A 13,730-nucleotide genomic window follows, 5' to 3' on the forward strand; every position below is an offset into this window, starting at 1 on the left:
ATCAGTAAAAGCTCTTGCTTTATTATTAAATAATAAAAGTTATTTATTTTTACTTCAATAACTGTGTGTTTTTCAGTTTCCAATTTTTCATTGCCTTATACCATGTCTTCAACATAATCACTTTTCTCTTAGAAAATGAAGGAAACAAATGTCAAACTAATGAGTGAAATTAGGATAAACAACTGGAACAATAAAACAAGATATAATGTAATTTTTTCTCTGCTCTGTCATTATTTTCTTAGTTAGAAGTTGGTTTAAAATGTCTGAACACTGTTTGGAAGAATTGTTGTGCAGCCTTAGGACTGACATTAAATTTATCACTACAGAATACAATGTTATTTATTGGGAAACTAGTAACAAAGATTCATAGCTCATTAGTTGGAAAGTATTAGGAATTAAGGCAAAGAAATACTTGCTGTTCCTGGGATGGTCATGAGCTGGAAAGGCCTAAAAGCTGCACAAAGGATAAATGGAATCACAGAATGCATCAACTGGAATCAAGACAGAGATGTGTTACACTGTACAAAATCCTGGGGGAACATTTAATGAAAGGTAGGATATGTGCTGGTTACTCATATTCGACAAAATATGCAGAAAGATGAAAAAATATCTATGGGACACCATGGGCTCATGGCAAAGGCCCAAATAGCCAAGACTCCTTACTATCCTCTATCTTTAAAAAAAAAAAAAAAAAGAAATCTGCAGATGAAGGAAATCACTATTTTAAAATTAAAATATTCTAATATTCCCTAAAATTTTCTAAAAAAAAATTAATCTGAGAAACATCACAGTAAGATATTCAGTGGAAAAACACACCTTATGTCTGCACTGCCATATCCTGGGGTGCAGGGGTCATTCTGCTGTCTCTACCAAGAAGGAAACGTGAAAAAAAAAAAGTGTTTTCACATCGTATTGTCATAGAAGGTATCTACTAAGAAAAAGCAACTGAATGACGAGGGGTGAGAATTTCAATTTGTGGTGACGTTTACTGATGAGAAAATATCAAGAACAGAGTTTAGGTCTTGATTGTCATTGAAAATCATGAGTGCCAACAAAAGTTGTAAAACAGATGCATTTTGAGGCCAATCAGTACGAGGTCACACAAGTCTGTGCATCTGTAATTCTGATCTCACACACCATCCTCACTTCCCACTCACCTGAAATGTGATCCCCTGCTTGGAACTGTACCCATACAAGAAAAAAAAGTAGGGTTTTTTGTCAAATTTCATGTTTCCAAGTGTAACCAACATGAGAGTTACTTTCACGAATAAATAGCAAAATCTCAAAGGACTCTGGTTTTGTACCCAGTACAAACAGAGCTCCCTCAAATCTTTAACCTTCCAGCACTGACACAACATACGTAATATTGAAAGAGATGGTGGGACAATTGGAGATTATAGCTTCAAGCCATGGGCTCAGTCTCAGAAAGGCAGACATAATAAAGCCCAAGGACCATCAAAATTTAAGCCTATTTAGCACATGTTGAAGGCTTTTTTTTTAATAAACAAAATTCCCTGTCCCTGAAATAAAAGAAAATATTCTTCAACCCTCTGACAGATTTCTTTCTCTTAAAAGAATTGTGTTCTCACAGTGGTTTCATGGAATAGCATCTAATACCTCTGACCCTGCATCTGCAGGATTCGGGAGGTCCTCTATAACAGGCATCTTCTGCTCTTTGGATTTTACAGAATAGTTAAGGATTTTTGTCTTAAAAAGAAAATCACAAAAAATTAGCCTTTTTTTATTACATTGACCCCATTTTTTAAAATCAGAACACCCTATGACACTGCGTTCACCCTTGCTATTACATGAAAAATAAAATCTGTGTAAATTGAATTGCAAAACTTGCCAGTCTGTGATCTTTCTTGATTAAGACTGTGAACTATTCATTTCAGTTTACTTGCTTGTCTGTGATGGGATATTATTAGAGTAATTGAGACTAAACTTAGAGTACTGAAGGCCAGAATCCACAATTCCCTGGATGAATGTGGATGCCAGACTTTGCATTGTGTGGTACATCTTTAAATCTTACCACTCAAATACAGACTAGGGCTGAGAAGAGACTAACCAGGCCCCCACTTAAACAGGTTTAAGTGTAGGATAGTATATTACAGGCAGGTGAAACCCCTGTTTCCACTCCCAACCTAACAGAAGAGTTGGGACAATCTTTCCATTATTGTTTTTACACCTTACTGGCGCTGGTACTTTTCCTTCACACCTTGGTGAAAAAGTTGAAGGTAGCATCATGTAAGGTAGCATTGTGATGATCCACCACAAACAAAACATGGATTCCAGGCAGAAGAAACTCTTTAATTAAATCAACTAGTCTAATTTGAAAAGAGTTTTGCCAGACACACAGCAGTTCATCCAACTGGATTTGCACTGTGGCAGATTTGGCCTGCATCAATGCAATATTATTAAGAAACAGACCCTAGGATATATCAAAAGGTATTCACAGAATTGCATAGTAGCTCGAGTTGAAAGGGATCCCTGGAGGCTATCTAGCCCAAACCCTTGCTTAAAGCAAGGTCATCTTGAGCAGGTTTTTCAGTATCCTGGCCTGTTAAGCTTGAATTTCTCCAAGGCTGAAGATTTCACAATTCTTTGTCTTCTTCTTCCAGTGTCTAAGAATGCTCACAATACAACAGATAATAAATAAATCAATCCTTTTCCCTATTCAGAAATTCCCTTGTTGCAAACTGTGATTGTCAGCCTTTCTCCTTATGCTGTGTGCCATCAGGAAGGTGAAGACTGCAAAAAGATCCCCCTTTTCATCTCCAGCTTCCCTCAGCTTCACTTGGCTGTCATATGCTACAGACCCCTGACCATTGCTGGACATCCTCCTAAATGCCATCATCATTCTTTTGCTGGAGAGACCAAACCTGAACATAGCAATGAAAGTGATCATGCAGAGTGATTTCAGCAATTTTAATATTATTGTTTCAGAAACATGGATTCTGCCAGGTCCCTTCTGAAGACTTACATTCTCCTACTGATCTGTTGACTCTTCATTCTTCTTGTGTACTTGAAAGAAGTGTTACTTATTCCTAGGATAGATTTTGTTCTTAAAATAAAGACATGCCTTCTGACATTTTGAATCATACTTGGAGGAAAAGCATTCTGTAAAAGCATATTAGGTGTTACATAAGGAAAAGTGAAAACATAGTATCAGCTTCTGTGTGGAACTAAGTCCAAATTTTTTTTCTTCCTTTTAGTTTTTGGCAATCCAACAAAGTACAAGTAATACCAGACATCTGAATGGTGTAAAATAAAACTATTCTATATATAAAAAGATACTGTAGAGAGGAGATACTATATAAATAATGCAGATGTAAACAGCTTTACTTTTTTTTTTCCTAAAATTCCTACATATCCAAAAGCCATTTCATCAAAATTTCTAGCTTGAATAAATTTTAGTTAAATAATAAATTATTCCTTCTCAGAAAAATAATTACCTTTTTTCAATAATTTTTTTTTCAGTATTAAGTTTATAAAGTTGGGGGAGGGGGTAAATATCTCTGTTCTTTTACCCATGTTGGAGTTTAGGAGTTTGTATTTTTATTCTGACAGTTCCTAAACACTTTCTTTAAGTGAGGAGAGAGAGGTGAAGGTTTTGCAAAAGTAGTAAAGAAGAGGTTAGAAAGTGGGATAAAAGAGATTAAGTTTCAACCAGACCTGTGGGGCCACATTCCACTCTCTGTTTTAATCTTGGCAAGGCATTCCACTAATGAGTAAATGATGCAAGCTGCATCTTCATTGTAGCATTACTTCAGTTGAACTTTCATCTTGTGGGAAGATGTTGGAAGACATCTTGAAACTACAGTTTAATATACATTCCAAAGGAAGTTTTTTAGTTGTTTTCAAAAATTGACACAAAATAAACAATACTAATCACATGTTTGTTTTCTTGATTGTTTTCAATATGACTGTCAGAAAATATTGGTCTTTGAGACATTTGCAGAACTTAGTTACCAGGTTAGGAAAAGATCAAGTACCCATTTAGCTTCATGTGTTGAAGTGCTTTCCTACACATTTTTCACCAAGAAGTGTAACCAGATCATTTTAGTCGTTCCTATTCCTATTATGATTCCATCATAGGACTCAGATATTTTAGGACTAAGATTGATCACAGAATTCTCTATCTGATAGCCTTAGTATATAAGCAACCTTAGTGAATTGAGTGCTATGTTGAAACATGAGTTAATGAGAGGGAAATTATTCTTTTTGAGGGGGGAGGTTTAAAAAGATATGCACTTATCTGAAAGCTTAGCTGTTTTATGATAAAGCGTGCTCTGTGTTTCACATTTTTATATCCTTTATAACAATGTAAGGTAGCAATAAGTTTGCAAATCATAGCATTGAAAAGAAATTTATTTGGTCTTTTTCTTACCTGGTTTTACTTTCTTAGAACTTTTTCTTACCTGGTCTTCAGTCCTAGAAGCTACAAGTTAGGTCTTTCCACAGGAAATACACAGGCAGAGAGTGTGTGTCCAAGATTGAACAACCATGGTGTAACAGGGTGTTATGATAGTTGCTTTTTCATGCTGTTTGGGTATGATAAATGAAATATCCCATGGCAGAAAACGGGCATTACATCTGTGGATGAAGAAGAACGGCTAGACTGATTTACAGGAATCACTTGCACTTTATTACTTTATTATTAAGGCACTATTTTATGAAAACTGTCATTTTTGCTGTGTGCCCTGTTTCTTGGGTTTACATTTCTTTTGTGTGGGATCTCTGTTTGGCACACACATTTTTCATGTCCCTCCCTGCCCAGCAACCCTTGATCCATCGCTATCTCTTAGTCCACCACTACCACTCAGCCCACTTAGACCACGAAACCCCTTGTCAGCCTTGCCCAGCCCTCCAAACCAGTGATATCAGCATTATCAAACCATAACTTTAGCAGTCATGTCAAATGTCTCAGATTACAGCGACCACTTCCAGGACCTGATTCCACTTTCTGATTCTATTACCAGTATGTACAAACCAATGATTGCTCAATCCTCTCGGTGTGCTAAGGAGGGAACTCCTGTTATCTCCATTGCATTAACAGTGAGCTAAAGACTTTTTCAAGTAGCTCTGATTATTTTTGCATTATGAAAAGGCCATTGTGTTTCCTGGAGCTCTAAATAGTACAATATCTTAGACAATGCATGCTTAAGAAAAATAACTTCCTAAATTTGTAGTCAAATATGCACTTACTTGTGTTTTGACCTATCTGGAACAGTCACACCTTTTCCCATTTCCTTACAAGTCAGTCAGAACTTTACCAAAAGAAAGAACAAGGCATTCTGCTGTTTGGAAATCACAAACCGGATTTTGATTTGAGTTAGAGTGGAATAAATTCAGGGTGGCTGCCAAGACTGTACATATACATCTGAACTCCAGCTTTGATCTAGTCACACTCTATTTTCCTTGCATAGAAAATAACCCAAATCAAAGGACCAAGTAACTGAGCCTGCCAGCTGGCTTTGGCTAGCTGTAACTACTAGATGAAGGCAAAAAAAAAAAAAAAAAAAAAAAAAAAAAAAAAAAAAAGCCAAAAAATGTCTTTTCAACTGTTTGGTATAAATGCATCTATTTGATCTATTTGAATGAAATACAAAACCCTGAATGTTTAAAAAGACTAATGAGGCTCAATAAATGTTGACCAAGCTAAATAGATTTTATCCTCAGGTCTGGCTTGAAGAGAGCTGGAGATTGATCTGTAATGCCAAGTTTAGCACCTCCCAGAAACAAAGTGACACACTGAACATGTTTATCCTGTGCTCCCTCTTAAAAGCAGCTGGGTAATTGTCTTTTAGACTATTTGATAATCTTGTATGGACAACTGCTTGTACTAAATAACATTCATGATAATGTTTCTTTTGGGGCAGTGACCATGATACTGTCATTTTCAAAGACATCACAGAGGACAGAGTAGGAAATACATCCTAATCACAGCAATTGGAATTTATTTGCAGAAAAAGTTTTTTATAAAAATGTTCCATCTATAAACCTGAATGTGGGTATGATCCTGAAAACCAGTGCGAATCTCCTCAGCACCAAGGGGTTTTTCCTTTGACTTCAGAAAAAAAAAAACAAAAAACAAAAAACAAACAAAAAAACAAAAAAAAACCCAAAAAAACCAAAAAACCACCAAAAAGAAAAAATCACCACAAACAACCTGTCAAATCATTTGGTTGTTTTCCCATCTTAAAATCCCCTTGGTAGCATGCAGACACATCTCTGGCATAGCACATAATGGGCATGACAAGCCATTACTAATTCGAACCAAGTTTAATTACTGCTAATGTAGCCACATAAACCTAGTGTGTTCCATAGAACACAATGAGCTAAAGACAATGTGTTTTAAGACTATGTGTAGGTTTGGAAGTTAAAACGTAGAGATTTTCTGTAATTTTGTGTTTAAATTATAGAATTGTAGGATGGTTGAGGTTGGAAAAGGCCTGTAAGATCACAGAGGACAACTGTTAACCTGACACCACTGTGTTCACCACTAAACCATGTTGACAAGTGCTACAGCCACACATTTTTTGAACACTTCTAGAGATGGTGATTGCATCACTTCACTGGCCACCCTGTTCCAATGCCTGACCACCCTTTCAAGGAAGAAATTCTCCAAAATATCCAGTGTAAGCTTCCCTTGGTGCAACTTGAGACCATTTCCTCTTGTTCTGTCATGTATCACCCGAGAGCAGAGGCCAAGCCCCACCTGGCTGCACCCTCCTTTCAGGCAGCTGTAGAGAGCAGTACGGTCCCCCTGAGCCTCCTTTTCTCCAGGCTGAGCACCCCCAGCTCCCTCAGCTGCTCCTCACAGCACTTGTGCTCCAGACCCTTCCCCAGCCCCGCTGCCCCTCTCTGGACACGCTCCAGCCCCTCAATGTCCTTCTTGCAGTGAGGGGCCCAGAACTGAGCACAGGATTGGAGCTGTGGCCTCAGCAGTGCTGAGCTCAGGGGGACGGTCAGTGCCCTGCTCCTGCTGGCCACAGCAGTGCTGATCCAGGCCAGGGTGCCCCTGGCGTCCATTGCCCAGGCAGCGCTTGCCGGCCGAGGCCAGCGCCCCGCTCCGTGAGGCGATCCCGCACTCCCGGCAGAGCCTCGGGCTCCGCGGGCGGAGGGCGCCCCCTGGCGGTACCGCGGCGCCTCCGCGGGCAGGTCCCTCACAGCCTGGAGAAACACTCGATCCTTCCAAAAAACAAAAGCAGCGTGCGTGGCAACTTCAGCTCTAATTAAGGCATTCAAAGCTTATTTTTGTCCTCAACCCTTAATAATGATAGACCTTGCGCTGCCCTGTCCCCTGAATTTAAGGACCACGAGTGTGGGAACAGTGACCTTCCCCTAAAGGACGCTGAAATTGCAAAGGAGCAGCTCTGCCGGTGAATGCTCACAAATCCATGAGGCCTGATGAGATTCACACCAGAGGTCTGAAGGAGTCTGCAGATATTATGGCAGGATTCCCCTTGATCATCTACCAAAGGTCTGGGAGTCTGGGCAGGTCCCTACTGGCGGGATATTAGTCCCACCCACCAAAAATGTATGTGAGGGAAGACTCAGAGAACTACAGACTGGTTAGTCTAACCTCAGTTCTGGAAAAACTATGGACAAGATTATACTGGGTAGTATTAAAAGCCATTTAAAGAAGAATTTGTAGTCAACATGGGTTCACAACAGGAAATTCTTGTTTAAGTAATTTGATATGCTTCTGTGAGAGGGTCCCGTCCGCAGTGGATGAAGGAAAGGAGAGGATGTAGTTTTCCTGGATTTTAGTACAGCACCCTTCTGGACAAGCTGTCCATCTGTGGGATGAGTGGGTTCATGGTGTGCTGGGTGAAGAACTGGCTGAAGGGCAGAGCTCAAAGTGTTCCAGTGAATGGGGCTACATCTGGCTGTCCACTGGTCAGCAGCATTGCTCCTTCAGGGCTCAATTCTAGAGTGAGTTCTGTTCAATATATTTGTTAATGGTCTGGATGCAGGAGGTGAATATTATCATCAACTTTGCTGATAATATCAAACTGAGAGAGGTGCTGCTGACTTTCTCAGGGGACAGGAGGCTCTGCAGAGGGATATATATAGATTGGAGCATTTGGCTTAAAGGTGATTATTACACTGTATTCCAGATTGGCACTCACCTTGAGTGCCAGGTGCAGTTCTGGGCCCCACAATTTAAGAAGGATGTGAAGGTCCTTGAATGAACTTGCCAGTTTTGGAGAAAAGGAGGCTCACTGGCAACCTCATCTCTCTCCACAGCTTCCTGGGGAAGGGAAGTAGAGAGGGAGGTGCTGAGCTCTTCTCCCCAGTATCCAGTGGGACAGTGTGTAGGAATGGTTAAAAACTGTGCCAGAAGGGCTTGAGACTGGACATTAGGAAGCATTTCTTTATTGGTGCTAGGATCCCCAACATCTGGGAAGAGTGATGTCTGAACTCCAATGATTTCAGAAGGCTAATTCATTACTTTATTATACTAAAATTGTATTACACTAACAAGAACTATCACTAACTATCTATATCACTAATAATAAAAACCCGTGACCCTCTGCTGAGAGTCCCGACACAGCATGGATCCAACTGGTCAATGAATCCAAAGAACCCTCACCAGAATCCAATCAAGCAATCACCTTGGGTAAACAATCTCCATACCACATTCTGCATGGGCACAAACAGGGAGCAGCAAATGAGATAAGAATTGTTTTGATTCTCTCTGCTTCTCTCACAGCTTCTCTCAGGAGAAATCATGAGAAAGCTAAGTCTCTCTCTGTTCAGAGGGCATGGGAATACCACATTTCTTCACCAAAAGGGTGGTTACATATTGGAGAAGGCTTCCTGGAGAGGTGGTGAGTGCTCCAAACCTGTCAGAGTTTAAGAGGCATTTGGATAATGCCCTTAATAACATGTTTTAACTTTTGGTCAGTCCTGAAGTGGTCAGGCAGTTGGAATGGATGACCATTGTAGGTTCCTTCCAGGAAAAATAGTCCTAGTCTATTGTATTCTATTCTAAAGCTCCTGTAACAATTACTGGGGGCATGGGGAAAGGCAAGTGCTCTTCTATGAAAAACTCTCTCTGCAGTCCTGGGTAAATATTAACTATTTCTTTGGCAATGTTTAATTTTTAAAGAGTAAAGAGCAGTTTCATCTGTATATATACCGCACTTATTCGGCATGCCAGACTGCAGCATATATTTTAAGGAAGAAAAAGTGGTTTCATTGATTGCTTATCTAGAAAAATCTTTAACATTCATTGTCATACTCTAAATGTTAAGATGTGAGTTGTGCCAAATCAATAATAGACTTGGAGAGCACACATGGAAACATTACAGATACACAGATATGATGCCATTGTTTTATGGCATAGGTATATTTTAGGAGCTGTGGCAATGTTAGACATACTCCAGAGATATTTCTTTAATTTCTCAGGCTAGCTAAATTTCCAAATTCTGTCTCTGGACTTGCACACTGCAAATAAAATTTATGAACTGAAACTTCAGCACTTTTCTGCTGCAAGTCATTCACAGTGACCTTTTGTTGGTGGATTAAATGGCTGTTGCACATGCAGTACAGACAAGTATTCTTCTGAATAGAGGCTCAGTGCATCCACTTCTAGCATTAGTGTGGTGTACTTTGTGCAGAACCACTTATCTGCAAGTGTTGGTGCTTTTTCTGTGTTGTGAGAGAAACCTTTTGGCTTGAGGATTGCTGCAGTTGGTAGTCCAACAGAGGCGAGGCTGCTGCAGCTCCTTGTTGCCAGATGCAGTAAGTACTGGGTGGGCTATTGCTTGTATTCCCAATAGTCCCACAGAGTGTGTGTGCATTGTGTATATACTCACTACTGATCACACCACCAGTGGCACAAACATCCTAATCCTACCTCCTCTTCAGCAGTGAATGGGTTTTTTTATTGTACTTTTTTTTAATGGCCACGGAATGAGTACAATGCAGGCACTCTGTCCAGTAACTGACCCTGGACCCTTGACCTTCCACTTTACTTTGCATGACCCCACACAAACCAACAGCCTACATGTGTGCACTGTGGATCTTCTCAGTAAGAAGATCCCTGCCTCCTCCTGTCTCCCCTTGACTCACACTCAGAGACGCTTGCAGATGGGTCTCAGGTTGATCACTGACCTCATAGCCTCTCCAGTGGTTGGGCTGGACCTCTTGGTCCCTCCAGCAGCCAACTGTCAGACCACTCTGATCTTCACTACTCTGGTATCCAGCCTAGATCTACATCTTCTCCATTTTACAGCTACCAAGCCTCTTGTCCTTCTCACCAACGAATCTAACTTGATATTTGCAGGTGTGCACACACTGATATACATATCTTCACAGCACACAATCTTCACCAAAACAGCAGCATCCTCTCTTGATACAAATTTATTTCATCTGCACTTGCTCAGGTGGGTTTTACAAAGATCACTACAACAGGAGTTGACTTTTGCTTACAGCATCTAGTAGTGGTTTCTTTCCTTGTCACTTCATATTTCTTATGCTTTTCAATTGCTGCAGTTTGGGCTCCTCCCCAGGCTGAGTCCCCTTTAGTGTAGTATGTGCTCCTGCAGGGATGCCTTCATGGACTGCAGTCATCTCGGGATGTTTCTGCACCTATGCCTTCTTGTGCGTCATCACTTGTAGCCTCGCAAATCTCCCAGCAGCTGCTTTGTTAAATGTGTTTCACAGAGATGCTGCATGCTTCTGTAATTGGTTTAGGTTTTGGCATGGTGGTGGGCTGGTGGTATCTGTTGCCAAACCAGCTGGAACCAGCTGTGGCTGAAGGACAGACCTTGTCCCACACAGTTTACCCCTGTAGCCCCACTGCTACCAAAACTCTGCCAGCTATGCATGGTGTAGCATTTTCTTTCCGTTTGTGGCAACTCGCGATCTTTCGAGTTAGGAGCTGTGTTTAGGCAGAAGCATTCTCAGCCTCGCCTCAGGTTTCCCCAGCCTTTCACTGCCCTCCAGTGGATAGTGCTGCTTGTCGGCTTTGGCTGCCGTGGCATATACGGCAGCTTTAAGGTGTTTCCTTTCCTTCCACACCACATCCTTTAGCAAATAAAAAAAAGAACAGCATGCATGTGAGTGGCGGTGTTCCAAGTTTGATCATTGAGAATCCCTTTGAATTCCAAATGTCTTTGATAGATTCCTGCAAAATCAGAGAGCTTTTCTTTTGAACCCAGACACATTCTGGGGTATAAGAAAGGAGTGAGAGCAAAGATGCTCGAATGATAATTGAGAGATCCCAGAGAGGTGTTAGGGTGAGGGTTTGACATGTTGATAATAGTTTTTCTTTTCATTCCTGGTGTCAGAAGGTCTGCTGAGTTCTGTTTCAATTCATAGCGTATTTTACCTGAGATGAGGAGCAGGACTTCACTGATGGAAGGCTTGTCTGTATTTCTTTCTAAAGAACCGTCTAGTCTGGGGTACAGGCGTATTCCTGACACTAGCATTAAATTATTCAGAAGGCATAGCAGAAGTGAAACCCTCTTGGGAGGATGGTGAGGAGCTAGTTCTTAACAGGACTGCAAACAAACCCTCATGAAAAACACCCTTCTTCCCTGTGCACAGCTGTCCCCTCTCCTTCTGTTGTCCCGTTCCCTCACACCATGCATGGCACTCAGTCCATTCAGTGAGGCAATGGCCAGTGCAGACACTGGGATCAGTGTGTAGTGGTTCCTCCATCAGCAGCAGTCCCTTTCGAATCATGCTAGGTGGGCCCTGCTCATGCATGGTTTTTGCTATACTCCTGGTCATTTTTTCCTTCCCTGCTGGTGCTTTCTGCCCTTTCTAAAACGGATGTTTCAGAGGTGCTACATACACATCTGGTGGCTCAGAGCCACCAAGAAGCTTGGCTGATGTGCTCAGCTGTGGCCTGCAGTGGGTCAAAAGCAAACTGGCTGTGTCCAGTGTGGCTTGACCTTCCCATAGATACTCATCCCTATAGCCCCTTCCCCAACCTGCTGATTATGTTTAATAGGCAGATATATGACATTTTGCAAATTATATTACTTCCCTGTGCCATGGGAGAGATAGTGCAATGAAGTGGAGCAGTTGGGCAGGCTGGCATTGTGATTTCATTCACAAGATCCTTGTTCTGCAAGGAGACATGGTGCAATCCTGAAGGGAGCAGGAGTGGGTTAGTGTGGTTGTTCCTGCTATGCTCTGACATCCTAGCACGGGAACATGTGTGGGTCTTGGGTTTCCCTCACTCTTTTCAGCTCCCTGAACCCAGAAGCTACAGGTACAGTCCTGCATCTTGGAGCAAAGTCATAGGCCTTCCCTCCCCAGGGTCATTTTTCAGTCCCCTCCAGTTACCCCAGTAGCCTTCCATGTCCTTACTTATAGGATTGGTTAGAAAATACCTCATTGATGATGACACCACTTGTTTTCTGATTTGTTGTTGTTTCCCAGTTCTTGCTTCAGTTACTTCTGGATGCTTTTCCATTTCCTGGTGATCATTGGCATAGATTGGCTATCTGTGTCCTTGAGCACACCAAAGCCATCCCCCACCAGGAGTGGAGCCCAGGCGAAGGCCCAGCCAGCACTGTCCTTCAGCACAAGCATACTGACTAGTAACCTACTTACATAGTTCTGGCTCCTTTTGTCTTCTTTCTTCTGTTTTTTCATACTCATTCCTCCCAGGTACAATTTGATCTTTCCCTCTCCTTTGATCTTTCCCCTAAACATCCCATAGTAAGTCTTGTACAACCCCAAAATGTTCTTTCCAACTTCTCGTGGTGAGTGCTATGGTCCTGTAGGCAGTAATTCTCTCAGAGTCTGTAAAGGCATTGATGGGAAGTGTCTTCAATTGACTCAGCTCGGGGTGCCACCCCCAACCCACAGGGTTGGTGGCTCCCCTGTTCCCGCCCTTGGAACAATCCTGCCAGGAGCTCATTCAGCTCTGGTGCAGTTACTGGGGTTCCCCTGCCTGTCATTGTGTCTCTGGTCCTTTGTGTTCATGGGAATGAGCCTTCAGTCACATAACCTAATCTTTACCTAGTCTGTAAATGCTGTACTCATTTAGGTTCACTTCTTGAAGTTCTGTGGGGTAAAAAGTCCCTGAATAGCTCTGGGACAGTAGTCTTTTAAGTCTAACCCCTTCTGATGATTGCCCTAACTGTAAAAATTTTATCCACTCATTTCTACTAATTCTCTTCTACAAACTTCTTATTTGTTCTAAATATCCTCGTGTGATGTGTGCTTTTTCAGCAGAGACAGTCTCTTAATTTAATAAGAAATTTTATTCACTTTTAAAAGAATTTAAAATTCCATGGAGAGAGGGAAGGCTTCCTGTCCTAAAGTCAGTTTACCTCCAGGGTAAACAAGGTGGCGTTTTAACTGGAAGCATAGGGGATGGTGTTCTGGGAGAAAGACCATGGGGCCTATTTCCAGTTGCAAAACTTAAGACAAGCCTTTACACCAGAAGCAGGACTGCAGGGCAGCTGTCACTGTTTTTTGAATAAAAGCTGTCTCTGATCTATACCTGCATCCCATGGTCACAAGGAGATGAGGTGTGATACACAGTTTGCCTGAGCAGATGGCTAAGTGGATAACAATTATTCCTGATCTGCAAACACATCCCACACAGATCAGAGCTTCAGCCCCATCAGTCCTATACTGGTAGTCCCAGAAGAGCAGGTCTCTCATTCTGACTGGTTGACGTGCTGGATCTATGGATGACAGTGTCGCTTCCATGCATTGCAGTTCTTGTGCTTCAGCTCCTACATGGTGTC

This window comes from Taeniopygia guttata, chromosome 1, assembly GCF_048771995.1.
Source record: "Taeniopygia guttata chromosome 1, bTaeGut7.mat, whole genome shotgun sequence".
Taxonomy (NCBI): Eukaryota; Metazoa; Chordata; class Aves; order Passeriformes; family Estrildidae; genus Taeniopygia; species Taeniopygia guttata.